The sequence below is a fragment of the Pleurodeles waltl genome, chromosome 1_2 (assembly GCF_031143425.1).
Source record: "Pleurodeles waltl isolate 20211129_DDA chromosome 1_2, aPleWal1.hap1.20221129, whole genome shotgun sequence".
NCBI classification, from domain to species: Eukaryota; Metazoa; Chordata; class Amphibia; order Caudata; family Salamandridae; genus Pleurodeles; species Pleurodeles waltl.
In genome coordinates, this window is record NC_090437.1 from 1009649644 (window position 1) to 1009665783 (window position 16140).

Below are 16140 nucleotides of genomic sequence, written 5' to 3' on the forward strand. Positions count from 1 at the left end.
ATCAAGTAATGTTCCCTTCACATTGGCTAAACACTATTTTTGTGTGACCTGTCTAGAGCTGTAGATGTTTTTCATCATTGCAGGCCACAGTGCATGTGCCACAACACTGACATATGTTTGTGTCATATCACCAGATGTATAGGCATTAGAATATGATAGTGAACTGTTGTACTTCCATCTGTCTGTATCTTGGATTATGGGATGTTGGATTACGTTGGTGTGGTATGTGATAAGGCTCAAGCTGATGGCATCAACCACTTCAATGTTTACCTGTTCTACAGGACAATGTCTGACAAATCCCTTCCTTCTGTGGTCTAGGGGTCTGTACCTTGAAATATGTACTTTGACTCAGTATGAGTCACACATTCTTGTTCCCAAGAGTCCAGACATATTGACAGCCTATATGCTGTACACTGGAATAACATTTTTGGTTTGACCTGACACTTGTACTGATATGTTGGTGTGTAATGTATGTAATCCTGAGATGGACACTGTGTACCTAAAACATATCCCTGCTTGCACAAGTAGCTTGTGTCTTCATTATATGGCTCATATGGTCTTACATCTCTACATAGCGGAATGTGAAAATTAAACAAGCAGACAATGGGTTTGTGAAAGGAGAATGTATTACAATGCTAATTCTGAAAACACATTTTTGACATAAAGTAATAAAAATGGAAAGTGAAGGGGTCCCTCATAGTGAATTAAATCATTGGAGAAGCTGCCACACAATTAGGAGTCCAAAGTCCAGAGTACTCCTACCATTGGAACGGATTGGTAGCTTAGAATCAGTCAACGAGTGAATGTGTGACACACAAAGGAAGTCCTTCAAGAAGAGGTCACTTCTTGCAGTGGTAGGTGTCTTGCCATCTGCACCTCCCGGATCCTTAGCAGGACGTTCCCTCTTGCGTGGGAGGGGGGAATCTGCTGCTACAGAGGCAGGGGTGTGTGGGGAACGTTCTTCCTCTGGCAGAGCCTCTCTTCCAATGTCTGGCACTGATGTTGATGGGCCTGGTGTTGATGAGCCAAAGGAAGGGGTAGACTTTTCTTGGAAAGCCCTGCTCGGGGTGGTTTGAATGTCCCTTAGCACCCCTGTTAGGGAGGCCATGTTAGTATTGTGGGTCTCCACCTGTTCCTGTATATCTCTATGCTTTTCCTTCTGTAGCTGCTTAATTTACCGGAGTTCAGTCACAAACTGGCCCATCACGCCTTGGGACACCTGAAAGACACCCAAGAAGTGGCTGATGGTGTCCTGGCCAAGATCAGCCCCAGTGGCTTCACCCCTCTGGACCAGCTTGGTCCTGGACCCTCATTGTCCGAAGTATTGCACTGCAACTCAGGATCCAGGACTGCGGGCATGAGATGGTAGACACTGTGCCCGGTACACAGGTTGGGAGGCGAATGGCTGCCTATGATGTTTAGGCAACCGGGCTGGGAGGTGATGTAGTGGCCACAGTGAGACTACCTGGTGCTGTCTGACCAGGTTGCCCAGATAGGCCAGAACCGACCTCCACGTCCAGATGTCCAGGAGTGTCTTCTTCTCTGAGGGCTTCATCCAGGGGGGTAGTGGCAGTCTCTTCTGTGGCCTCTGTGTGCACAGTGGCAGCTCAACCTGTTGCTGTGAAACATACAATGTTACTGGTTGTATTGTGACATCTACCTCCAACAGTTTAGAGTTACAGTAAGCAGAGACTTTGTACAAAGTTAAATTGCAGTTAATCCCATTTTGGCAAGTAGCCATGGTATTGGGTGTATTGACATGCCATGTGTGAAGCATGCCAATTCAATTTGGCTCAAGCTGCTGCTGAAATGTGCAGATCATTAGTATTAGGGAGGGTGGCCTGAAATGCCATCTTGCCACCAGTACAAGCAAAACAGTGGCTAGGCAAGATATGGCTTTGCCCATTAGGAGGTCTAGTTGAGTGTAATGCAGGCAGGCCCAGGACTTTGTTGTATTTGTGACTGGAGTCATCATGTGCTTAATGCAGTGTGAATGTGTCTACTTCCAATACTAATCTGGTGATACATCTTGAGACCTTATTAATATTTGTTATACACAGTGGACAAGGTGTCATTCCTGTCCTCAAATATTTCATCTTGGATTAGCAGATCAAGATGGAGCTATGTTGACAGATACATCTGTGATTTGGGCATGGTCTGTGCTTGATAAGTCCCAGGTGAGTATACTTCATTTGGTAGTTGACAAACAAGGGTACTTTGACAAGTGGTCACTGTTGTGGTGTTTGGAGTTAAGGGCCTGTTTGGCTTTGTAGTTATGTCACTCGCTCTACTTTCCAACACTTAGTAAATAGTATCTTCCCAGGTGTGTACACTTCGAATGAGAGTTGCCAAACAGGGGTCCTTAGACAAGTGAACACTGGTCTGGTTTTTGGAGTCAGAGAAACAGTGCCTCCTTGGAGTTGCAGACAGGTTATTCCCTCTACTTCACACACTTGACAAACAGTATCCTCCCAGGTTCGTACACTTCATTTGTGGGTTACTAAACAATGGTATTCGGACAGGAGAACACTGGGCTGGTGAGTGGATTAACAGTAACAGAGCTTCGTGGCCTCAGCAGTCATGCCACTCCCTGTACTACACACACTATACACTATACAAATATGGTCTCCACAGGTGAGTACTCTTAAGTTGTGGGTTACTAAACAATGGTATTTGGACAAGTGAACACTGGGCTGGTTGTTGGATTTATAGATACAGGGCCTTCCTGGCCTTGGCAGTCATGTCACTTCCTCTACATATCACACTTGACAACTGGTATCAACCCAGGTAAGTACACTTCAATTGAGAGTTACCAAACAGAGTCTATGGACAAGTGCACACTGGTCTGGTGTTTGGAGTTGGTGAAACAATGCCTCCTGGGATTTGCAGTCATGTCACTCGCTCTACTACACACACTTTACAAACTGCATATTCGCAGGTGAGTAAACTTCAATTAGGAGTTGCCAAACAGGGGTATTTGGACAAGTAACCACTGGTCTGGTGTTTGAAGTTGGTGAAACAGGGCCTCCTCAGAGTTGCAGTCATGTCACCCTCTCTACTACACACACTATACAAATGGTATCTGCCCACGTGAGTACACTTCATGTGGGAGATCACTAAGAGATGTATTGGGTCAAGTGGACACTGTGCTGATGTTTGGAGTAATAGAAACAGGGCCTGGTGCGATCTGCAGTCATGTCACTCTCTCTACTACATACGCTATGCACATGATATCATTCCAGGTGAGTACACTTCAATTGAGAGTTACGACACAAGGACATTTGGGCAAGAGAAGGCTGGTCTGTTGTTTGGAGTTGCTTAAACAGTGCCTGGGAGTTGCAGTCAGGTAACTCTCTGTACTACAAAGTCATGTCATCATTTTTTGATATTGAAAGACTTACATGCCCGATTTCGACTTCAGGCATGTGGCCAGCCTTGGTAGCAGTGCTGTTGGGTCCAACAATGCAGATTGACAGTGTTTAAAATCAGATACTGTGAGTATTGAATTTTGGTGGGGTACATATAGAAGACAGTGGCAAAAGGTGAGGTATGAGCATGCATGACATGGCATTTGGTGTCATGTTTTGTGTTGTGACATACCACTCCCCCAGGTATTCCTGTCAAGCCCTCGGGGTGCAGGGTTGCCAACACCTTCTCCTCCCAGGGAAAGAGATGTTATGGGGCACTGGGACGGCCACCACCAGTCTTCTTGGTCTGCAGCAGGTGCCTGGAGAATAGGGAACGGGCCTTGCCCCTGAGGTTGGTCCATCTCTTCCTAATGTCCTCCTTTGTGCACAGGGTGGTACCTACAGCATTCACTCAGTCTACTATCCTGTTCCACAGTTCCATTTTCCTACTGAGAGAAGTATGCTGAACTTGTGCTCCAAACAATTGTGGCTCTGCTCTTATGATTTCATCCACCATGACTCTTAACACATCTCCTGAAAAATGTGGATTTTTAGACTGTGACATGGTGGAACAAGTAAAAACGGGAGACAGTGACTTACTTAACAGGGGAAGTGCAATAGGTTATGAATGGACAAAATTGTGTTCAGGGTGTTTTATGGGATGGTGAAAAAAGGGTGCCTAATCTATGTAGGGTATGGGAAATAAGGTCCTATGGCTTCAGTTTTGTCAGTTGGAAGTGCAAAGGATTGTGGTCTGTGACGTGTGCTTTATAGTGTCCTTTGCAGGTGTGTCCACTGTGGCAATGTGTATCAGCTGTGTTGTTTTAAAAATCATCCAATGTGCAGTTATATATAACTTTGCTGACCGTGAACCCCAGTGGTTTGGACTGCCTTTGGCTGACCTCCATGAATGGTCCATAGTGACTATGTGCTTGTAATATGCTCGGTGGTTGGTCACGGTGCTGTCAGCATTGCAGTTCGGGCTGCCTATTTCGAGGCCGCCATGCTGCCATGCCGCTGGGGGTCTGCCTTTTTTACTTGGTGGAAAAACCTGAACAATTTGTAACAGGGTGGCCTGAAAGACAGCCAATATGGTGGCCTTTTCAGGACCACCAACATGAGGGTCCCACTGTCAAACTCATCATGAGGACCTAAGTCCTCTAATGGCCTACTTTGTAGGCATTTGGGTTGACAGACTGCACAGCTCTGGAAACAGACACCAATACAAATTCCAAATACCATGGTGGGATGTTTCCAACAGCACCATGCCTCTAGAAGCCAAAACCAACAACGCAGTAGAAGGGTGGCAAAATGCTCCTGAAGCCACACTAGGGAGAACCCAACCTACAATCTACAAATTCACAGAAGCCCTTCATAAGGAACAAAGCTAACAACAACTATGAATCAGACAATCAGTAACCCAAATAAAACCTAATATAGGTAAACACACCAGTTAAATGTATGACATGCTATAATGTAAAGTTAGAATCTTTAGTAACAATAAAAGAGTACACTACTTAGAATCAATAGCTAAACCCCTAGCATTAAACACCTACCTACCTACACACTAACCAGCAAACCTTGGCAAAGGTAAACACCAACATATTTAATAATTAATTAACAATCAAAACAACAAACACAAACACAAACCACAGAATTAGAAATCTACAAAAAACTGAACCAAGTAGATCCAAGTCATAGAGATGTAAAACAACACAATGTAATTATAGCAAATACACAGAAAAAATAAAAACTAACATTTCCCACTGACAAATAAATAAATAAATAAAATAAACATATAATTCTGTAGTCATAAATCTTCGTCCATGTCCGTGTTGTCAAAACATAATCCACAACCATGAAAAATAAATTCCAAAATCCCCCAAAAAATGCAAACATTAAAAAGCCTTAGGTAAGTCCACTGAGGTCATCCAAAGTCATAAGAAACTATACAAATAAAATAAAAAAAAATCTAAGAAAATTAAAATATAATATTGATTTACTAGAAACCAAGATAATTGCATTAAAACAGGAACAGCAAAAACTACAGGGCCATGGGATGGCATCCGATCTATAAGCCTATAAAAATACATAAAATACCCACCCTCACGAAGCACTATTTTCAAATACCACGTAAACATTATTTTACAACTATAATAAATACAAAATTTAACATGACAAAACTTAAAACAACATGAGACTACTACGAAACTCAAATTATTACTAAAAAAAACTACGACTAAATAACCCTCAAAATTAAAATTAATAGTCGAATGAACATAACCTAGACCTACCCACATTCCTCCTACCCTCAAACCTGTATACAAAATGTTTAGAAAGGTCATACCTTATCTATCAGCAGCAGGTAACTGTGACTCACTCCCACCAAATCTGACAAAAAATTAGAGGAATAGACAACAAAAGTACACAATGGGGCTAAATGAAAACAAAATGTTAAAAAATCTAAATAAATGTATAAACCATATGTAATAATGTTGTAAAATATGTTAAAAAAAAAGTCAATAGATGTTTTAAGAAATATAATTGAAGATGTGAAGTATAATGTAAATAGTACCATAAAAACAACAAATTATATAGCATACTACTATTTATAAATTATATATATATAAAAGCATTTAAAATCTGTTACAAAACATGTGCAGCAAATGTATATGAGTTAAAAATGTATACCACAAATGCAAAAATGTTGACAAATACCAATATGTGAAACAACTTTAAAAAATGAATGATGTTTTATATTTCCCAAAAAATATAAGAAATGCTGTAAAAAAATAAAAACATTTTAATTTTGTGTTGTTAAAATATGTGTTTAAAGATGTATACACATATATAAAAAACGAAATAAAGAGCAATATTAAAGTCATAAAATGTGTAATTTACTATTTTTTATGTACACAGTTCAATCTTGCTTCGGATGATCTTTAGTATCTTCCTCATCTGTGTATTCTGATGGTTCCTCCCCTGGTTTGAGAAGTCGGTCTACATAGTCATATTTTTCTTTAAACTGCATTTCCCATTCTCAAACACTTTCCATCTGCACAGCGTTTAAATCAGAGAGGTCGTCATACTCACCACGGAGCGCCTCTTTCTCCAGACAAAATGTTACTAAACACCTGGATGCATCTCTGCCGGCGAATATTCTGTGTGGACCTTCAGGACCGTAGAATTTACTTCCCTTGGTCACATCAAAGACCCTCCGGTTGACAGCGAGTAGGCGCTCTATCGGTGGGGCTGAGGGCCCTTCCCCTTCGACATGCTCGTCACAGGGCCCACCCCCTTACTGCTTCAGCTGCTGCAGAGTAAAGTCCTGGTGTTTCATATGGGGTAGGGTGGGGGCCTCATGCTCGGTTCCCTCTCCTGGGCTGTCCCGCCGACCGCTCTAGTGCTGCCACAAGCGCCAGGTGCCAAACACCAGCAAGCTGAGTAACGGCACGTTCACCAGCACCCCGCTGACCACCAGCACTGGCCCCACCCCCTCCTCCTCGACAGGCAGCAGAGGCTCACCTCTCAGCTCATCCCCCGAGAGAGAGGCAGTCTCCCCTGTGTGGCCCTCAATCTCCGCCACACACACCAGACAGACACACAGACCCAAGCCCACGCAAGGCCCACTGCTCAGCCGTGCGACTCCCCAACAGCTGATGATCCAACACAGGTGCGCTAGAACTGGGGAGACCACGTGCAAGTTCAGCACGCTCTCAAGGAAGGCATGGAGTGTCGGGTCTGGCGATCCAGTTTTTACTATTGTTTAAAAACGGTGAATACTAATTATGTGTGAAACATGCAGAACCTAAAGTTTTAAATCTATTAAACTGTAAAATAGCATATTAGAATAAACATGTTATCCAGTTAAGTTGTTACATTTACTACTCCCACTCATTGAAATGATTTTGGGGGTTTTGTTGTTCACTAAAGGAATCACACTCCAATCTAAGCTATTTAGGAGAAGTTGTTGCATACCAAAGTGGTCACATTTACTATTTGCATTCCAACCTCAGCCTCTTAGGTGAAGGTGTTGGACACTAAAGGTGTCACATTTACTATTCCCATTCCAATCTAAACCATTTAGGGGAAGGTGTTGGACATTAAAGGGGTGACATTTACTATTCCCATTCCAATCTAAACCATTTAGGGGAAGGTGTTGGACATTAAAGGGGTGACATCGACTATTCCAACTCCAATATAAGCCATTTAGGGGAAGGTGTTGGACACTAAAGAGGTCACATTTACTATTTGCATTCCAACCTCAGCCTCTTAGGTGAAGGTGTTGGACACTAAAGGTGTCACATTTACTATTCCCATTCCAATCTAAACCATTTAGGGGAAGGTGTTGGACATTAAAGGGGTGACATCGACTATTCCAACTCCAATATAAGCCATTTAGGGGAAGGTGTTGGACACTAAAGAGGTCACATTTACTATCTCTACTTCAATCTAAACCATTTAACAGAAGGTGTTGGACACTACAAAGGTCACATTTCCTGTCCCCACTCCAATCTAAGGGTCTCATTATGAGTCTCCTGGTCTCAAGACCACCAGACTCATGACCCTGGTGGTCGGACCACTGGCAGGAACATGGGGCCAGATGTAGCAAGATACGAATTTCCGATTTGCAAATTCGTATGCAGAATGGTGTCTCAGACACCTTCTGCAAATCGCAAGGGGGTCGCAAAGACCCACCTCATTAATATTAATGAGGTGGGTTGCAATTTGCGACCCCCTTGCGATTCCCTGCACTCACAGGGATGGTGGCCTGCTGGAGACATCAGACCTCCATGTCTGTGACTGCTTTTTCAATAAAGCAGTTTTTTTTTTGTATTGCAGCCCGTTTTCCTTAAAGGAAAACAAGTTGTAATACAAAATAAAAAATGAAACCATTTGGTTTCGTTTTTTCAGAGTAGGCAGTGGTTCATTGAACCACTGCCTGCTCTGAAAAAACATTTTGTGCGACATTCACAAAGGGGAAGGGGTCCCATGGGGATCCCTTCTCTTTTGCGAATGTGTTAGCACCCACTTCAAGTGGGTGCTAACTGCGAATTGCGGTGCAAGTCGCAAATAGGAAGGGAACGCCCCTTCCTATTTGCGAGTCACAGTCCCATTTTGCGAGTCAGTACTGATTCGCAAAATGGGAATGTGCATCGCGATGGCCGTTTTGCATGGCGCAAACTGCGATTTTCGCAGTTTGCGTCATACAAAATGGTTCGTACATCTGGCCCATGGTCCCCGACGGGGTGGAGGCCGTCAGAACAATGGCCAGCCACGACGGAGATGAGTTCAGCGCTGCTGTACTGATCACAAGTCCACTTTCTGCCAGCTTTTTCATGATGGGGTCCCCACCATGAAAAAAGGCTGGTGGAAAGGTAGTGCTGGGTGACTCAGGGGGGCCCCTGCACTGCCCACATCCATGTCGTAGGCAGTGCAGGGGCCTCCCTGCCCAGCACCTTTGGAATGCACACTGTCTGCTACGGCAGACAGTGCACACTTCGAGGATGCTGGGGACACCCCCTGTGCGACGGCATTGGCCTTGGCTTCATGAGGAGCTGAAGCAATGCTGCTGCACTGTTTCCACTGGACTGACCCGCAGAAACCTCTGTTTCCAGAGGTTTCTGCCAGTCAGCCCAGTGGAAACCTCATAATAGAGCTGGGGGGAGCCCGCCAGCCTTACGGCGGTCTCCTTCCCACAGGTATGGCAGTCCAGGTGTCAGACCGCCAGACTTGTAATGAAGCCCTATGCCAGGTTTGGAAGGTGCTGGACACTAGCATGATTAAATTTACTACACCAATTCCAATTTATACCATTTTGGAAATGTTTTGGTTAGTAAAGGAGACAAATATACTATTCTAACTCTAATCTAAACTATTTAGAGGAAGGTGTTGAATACTAATAGAGAAAAATGTATTATTCCCACTCCAATTTAAGCCATAAATGGGAACATTTCAGAGACTAAAAGTAGCACTTTTACTATTACCAAAATCGATGCTATTTAGAAAACGTTTTTGGACACTAGCATGGTGACATTATCAATTCCCAGTCCAATCTAAAATAATTTTTTTAAGGTGTTTAACACTAAAGAGAGCACAAAATATATTGAACAGTCCATAAAAAATACTTTTATTATTGTCTAAATGACATTAGTTATAAATGAAAATCATAAAATATATATTGTATATAAAAGTCAAAATATGAAAATATGAAAAAAACATACATTAAAATGAAAATTGAATAACACACATAGAATTAATATGCATTAACTGTAATAAATGTATACGGCCTCATTATGAGTTTGGCGGACGGGATAACCCGTCTCCTGAACTTCTGATGAGGAGGTTGCAGCCATGCTGGCTACCTCCCCGCCGGGCCCATTACAACTTTTCCACTGAGCTGATGGGCAGAAACCAAGGTTCTCATCTGTCAGCCCAGCAGGAAAGTGGCTGCACCATTGTCACCAGCTTGTAATCGAGCCGGCAGAAATGCTGCCACCTGCAGGCATCCATGCAGTACCTTCACAATTCTTACTGTCTGCACAGCAGACAGTGAACTTTACGCGGATGCTGTACAGGGTCCCCCTGTGGCCCCCTGCCCCTGTTCTCCACCAGCTTTTTCACGGCAGTGATACCGCCATGAAAAGCCTGGCGGAGACCATGTCGTAATCAGCAGAGCGCTGCTGCATGCAGCGCCGCCCTGGCTGATTCCGACCTCCATCAGCCCATCAGGATCACCGATCCCGGTGGAGAATGCGGTACCCTGGTGGTTTGACCGCCAGGTTCGTACTGTGGCGGTCGGACCGCCACAACTTCGGCAGTCCTGACTGCCAGCCTCGTCATCATGCCCATAATCTCGTTCCATCACATCAAATTACACAAATTGAACATTTTGCACATTAAAAAACCTCAATGATCAAAAAACTATATAAATAAAATACTACCATGAAATGTGAAAATATGATTTGGTAATGCTATCATGGAGAGACCCTTGATTACTTATCATGGGAGTAGGTCTGTTTGTGACATACTGGTAAACAATAATAGCACAGAAAGGGATCTGTAAACTATCCATCTGATCCCATGTTTTGCTTGTGGCAAATGCAAAGCTTGCAATTATAGCACAAGCAACAAAGCTTACCCTATTCCTTATGGGAAAAGACAGAAAACAATTGAACAATTTAAAACGTATACAACCAGATATGTGTTTTACATTTTCACATGCCCTTGCAATAAATTCTATGTAGGTGGTACCACCCACCCAGTCACGAAAACAATACTGGAACACATGAGAGCTATCAAAACTTGCACAAACACTATCCAGTTTCCCTTCATTTGTCAGAATTCCATTTTTCAGATAGAAACCTTTTTGAGTTTTATGGAATTCAGCAAGCAGATGCTTACATGAGGAGTGGCTATAGGACCCTTCAATTAAGACACAGCAAATCTAAATATATTATTAAACATATTAATCTCGAGACAAAGATTCCCAGGGGTCTTAACATGGAGGAAGACCTGCTGGTCTATTTAGGAGAGTAGAGTAGAGTTGTCCTGATACGGTATTGACCTTTGTGTATAAATTACATCCCGCCGTATGAGGTCCTAATATGGTTTTATCTGATTTTGTCTTACAGGAAGACAAGGGAGGGACTCTCTTGCTGAAAGATGGTCAGATCCCCTACCCCTGTCATCAAGAGGTGAGCACTGTTGGTGTGATTAATCTTCTTAACTTTCTTGGAGCTCCAACTTTGTATTCTTGGAGGTATTTTTTTAGATAATTTGAAGTGTGCATAACTCTGTTTGATCTATATTTTAGTTTTGACCATTTTACTTTGTTCTAATGAACTTCGAGATCATTCTGCCCACTGGAACTTTATAACAGATGACAGTATTTATAATTTCTGCAAGCTTAGCCAGCATTTCACAAGCCTATATTCATTGAAAATAATTTTGTATAAGCTGATTATCTTAATAGTGTTTACTGTTAATTTTGTTGCATTACATCTGTGATGAGATGTGTATGTCTATCTCTATAGATACTAATTTTGGGAAATAGCATGACAATACAGTAAATGTTAGGTGGTATATATTCTGACCAGTACAAGATGGTGCTAATTTTTAAGAGGAACTGTCCCTGTTTTATGTTTACGATTTCAGTTACTTTAAAATATTACGAGTTTGGTGGTCCTCTGACTGCCATGTTGGCGGTGGTGGTCTGACTGCCAACAGACTGGTGGAGGGGACTGCCATATTATGAGTTTGGCGGTGGAGGCAACAGAAGACCGCCAGTGGTCTGCCTGCACCGCCAGCCAGCCCAGACCACCACAGTCTGTCAGAGGCACAAACAGGCCAGCGGAGACCATGTTTCTGCTGTACCAATCACGTGGTAGCACAACACCAATGTGGCTGCCATGGTCCGACCACCATGGATCAGGAGGCGGAAACAAACAATCCAAAGGGAGACACTTACCTCCAAGAAGCCATGCACGTCCGGAGCCGCCTATTGATCCACACCTAGACGTCATTTTGCTGCTCCTGCTTGCAGAATGACAAAGGAATCCATGCAGACGAGGACAACAACAACCATAAGTAAACACATGCTCGCCTTTGTCAACTATGAAATATTAAAAATTGTCACGTAACAAAGCATAACAAAGGGAGGAGGTGCGAGGGGCTGCATGCACATGTCACAGCACATCGACCCACACTTACAAACAGCATCAAGCAATATCACACATAAACAATGCACACACCTCAGCCTGCACACACACATGTTACACGTCAATACCACACATATACACACAACAAAAAAATACAGACCCAGGCTCACACACCCTACACAACATAAAAACTCACAACAACAACACAACTACTCCACACATAGAAATACTATACACACACTTACACTCAACACTGGCCACGGGCTGGACACACATACTTCACACGCCATCATTGACACAAAACACCTCCATCAAACCACACAGCAATCAACACACACATCACACACACCACATAGGTTCAACAAGGCCATGCACAATACACACACAAAAACATACCAAACACACAAAGTGACACACCACAACAAGACTGGTACAGCAGCAAAGACAGCAGCAAGGCCAAACATGAAAGGAGACTGCACTGGTACAGATGTAATTTACAACAAGACCCAAACAAACATATCCACATGAACTGGCCACGTTCACAACTCAGAGACAAGCATTACCAATAGCAAAGGTACTGCACAGGCATACATGTGGGTGAAGAGGAAGGACACAAAGCATACACCACTCCAGACACCATACAAAACACCAGATAGCCCTGAGGGACAAGCACCTAAACTGTCACATGCACACAAAGTCAAAGCAAAAGCAAAATCAACATACTCCCTGTCTGCACTGACAATACTCTACAACACACAACACATATACACAATAGCACATCAGGGTACAAGGCATACACCAAACATGTCCACATTGCACATAACCACATCAAACACAAACCACCACAAAAAACACAATACCATGACAACAACATTCATGATACACATGTAAACCTAGCACACTACACACACCATTCCCTTGGGGACCAAAACACAGGGGCTGGGGCAGAGGTGCCTGCGGCAAAGGAGATGCTCACCCTCTTGGAGGACTGGGCAATCTCCAACTGGGTGTGGAGCTACAGGGAGGGCAGTGATAGAACTGGGAGTGGCAGACAGAGATGATATAGGAGTGGTTCCCGATGGGTCCACCACGATTAGGGAGTGGCCACTGGAGAAGGACTCAGATGAAGATGTTGCAGATCCAGTCTCACTTGTGGTGCTCACCTCGCCCGCGGGCCACTGGGTCCCTCGCTGTCTGTGGTGTCATGACCGAGGTACGTGGCCAGTTGCTTCACCACTCAGCTGTGCCCTGTCTCCTTCACCTGCTGTTGCTGATGCAGAGAACAGATAGTGAAGTGGGGTCAGGGCATACACATAAGAACACTTCAATCATAATGCAGATGTACAAAACATATCGTAAGGACAACTGAATCCCCGTAGGAAGTGCCAGACAAATGCCAACATCATGTAACAACACAAAACAATGCATGTGTATCACATTCATAAGAGAAATGCACATCACAGCTGCCTATCCGAAAATCACATTGGCACAAATTACCTAGAACAACCACACTAACTAAACCATACCTAGGTGATCTATCTACAAACATTGGGTGTCATCTCCTGCAATAAAAAAGCAATAGACATGTAATGGATTGCCAATGTAGCTAAAGATTGACACAGAGCCAATGCCATCCTCACTAAGACTTTGCACTGGAATCATTAATCAAACCATTACATATATTTCCAAGTCAAGGCAGGCAATCCTGGTGTAAGCAAGCCATACCTACATCAAGTGACATTAAATAATCCAAATCACCACAGACACATGCCATTAAATGACATATCGATATGTAACACCTGAACAATGCAATGAGAGAATAGTATCCTTGGTCTATGTATCACTTTGTCAACAGCATTGTGTAGGAGGAAGCAAACAGAGCCTACTATTGCTACATGAAATACACTTGACGTCAGCAGATTGAAAACCTACTTCATGACACACAAATCAGACATGGTAATAATGGGATCTTTCATTTGGGTTAACTCTGACTCCCTACATTAGAAAGATGACCATGGTTGGAAAACAATCCATGATGGTACACCACACTCAGTGGACTCATCCCAAACTATACACAGGTGTATTAGAACCAGCACAACAACTCCAATGATGTCAAAATTCATACATAACATGGCCAAAAAGCTGACCTCATGTGTTAGATTATTCATAGTTATAGAAGGGACCTATCACAAACTTCAATCAGTGAGGTGTGATCATTTAAGGTAGTATTCACATGATCCTCAAACATGACTTTCTTGTCCATTTCTGTGATTGAACATCCATTGTCGAAGTACCATTCCTAATATTTGTGTCAGAAGGACATCATTCTCAGAAGTATCATGCATGAGGATACCATCATGGCTGCCACATGCTTGCATCTCATACACAATACTGTGCCACAGTGGAAAAGCAGCTCAAGCATACAGGCATTCGACCTGCATTAGGGCAAATGTGGTATAACATTACTCATGGCCATGTACATAAGTCACTTTCCAAGGGAATGAACCCTGCAACAGCTGACAAGAGTTCATCTCTGCAAATCATGTAATGTATGATGGACCAAAATGCATCACATAAAGCTGTGACACATCAGTGAGCAACATTCAATCGAGATGCCTTGCCTATTTCTGCATCACTCACTCACATAGACATATCCTATGATACATAATAGTGGACTGTGTGCTAGAACCTATCCACCTTCCTACAGTAACATTAGGGATGATCTACTTGTTTCTGTGAAGTTACACCCACCTGGGGAGTTACAGCTGATCATACTCAGACCATACGATTTAAGATGTTAGCCATGCTGTACGGGAATTGATGGTATGTACCAGGTCCAGAGCCCAAATGGATGTGGACATATCTTACCAATACATAACACAAGTACACCAAGGTGGGCGCAGAATAACTGTGACACATGACACTTCCCACACACTCAGATGTAGCATTCAGTCCCACACTCATTCACCTGGAAGTGGTCAAACATGAGTTAGGACTGCACTTACCCGTCTTGTGGTTGCTGTGCTGCCTTCAATGTCCATTCAACTCAGGGTAGGCCACGAACAACATGCAAACTATTAGGGGGGGGCATGGTCTGACGGGCACCCCATCCTCGTTGGGAGGGCAGCCCCCAGCTGGGCCTCTGTGATCTTCTGAGCCCAGCGTCTCAGGTCCTCCCACCTCTTTCCACAGTAGGCACTCTGCCGGCTGTGGACCCCCAGGGTCTGCACCTTCTTGGCGATGGCATGCCAAATCCCTTTCTTCGGATGGGTGTTGACCTGCAGGGATGCAGAAGACAAGAAAGGAAATCATGTACACAAGTCCCACACAAGACCAACCAGAGTCCTATACAACTAAAGTAAACAAGTCAATTAAAACCTGTCTAGAAAACCTTGTCCACCTGTGGCACATAGTAGTCATTATAAAGAGGGAAATCACTGCACACACTCAATATAAGGGTGCCCATCACACAACTTAGCTACACATGTGTATCATTTCCATGGTGGATCAGCGAACACTCATTGTACACTTCACATGTTGTGTCTGGACTCCAAACCTGTCACCTCATGTAGTTACATGCACAGTGACCCTACCATGAATGCACACTGTTAGCACCTACAAGGATTAAAAGACACAAGTTTTAACTCATACTCCCAGGCAGGACTAACTATTGTTGGAGTTGGGCAACTATGACAGATATGCACATGGTGTTCTTACCTGCTCCTCTGCTGCACCACAGAGCTGTCCATATAGGGGAAGGACCTCCTCCACAAGCTTTTTCAGCTCTTCTTGTGTAAGACATGGCATGATTGCTGCCAGAGGCAGTACACAGCAACTTAGGTCTTGGAGGTCTTGCTGGCACCAATGTCAGGAGTTAAGTGAGAGATTCTGCAGGAGATGGTGGTCACGTCCACCATGATCGCGATCGTCACCGCTGGCAGACACTGCCATTGGCCCAGGACTGCCACAGGCAGTAATGTTATCCAATGGTTATGTCCACTGCTGTAGCAACCGCCTACTGCCATGACGAGTTCCACCGATGGTCTCAGTCATTTCACATTGTCCAGCGGAGC

General features: G+C 43.7%; 1 pseudogene; it reads right to left on the reverse strand.

Annotated features, from left to right (window-relative positions):
* Positions 1 to 6320: 6320 nt before the first annotated feature.
* Positions 6321 to 15874, reverse strand: LOC138256117 (membrane-associated progesterone receptor component 2 pseudogene; annotated as a pseudogene).
* Positions 15875 to 16140: the final 266 nt, after the last annotated feature.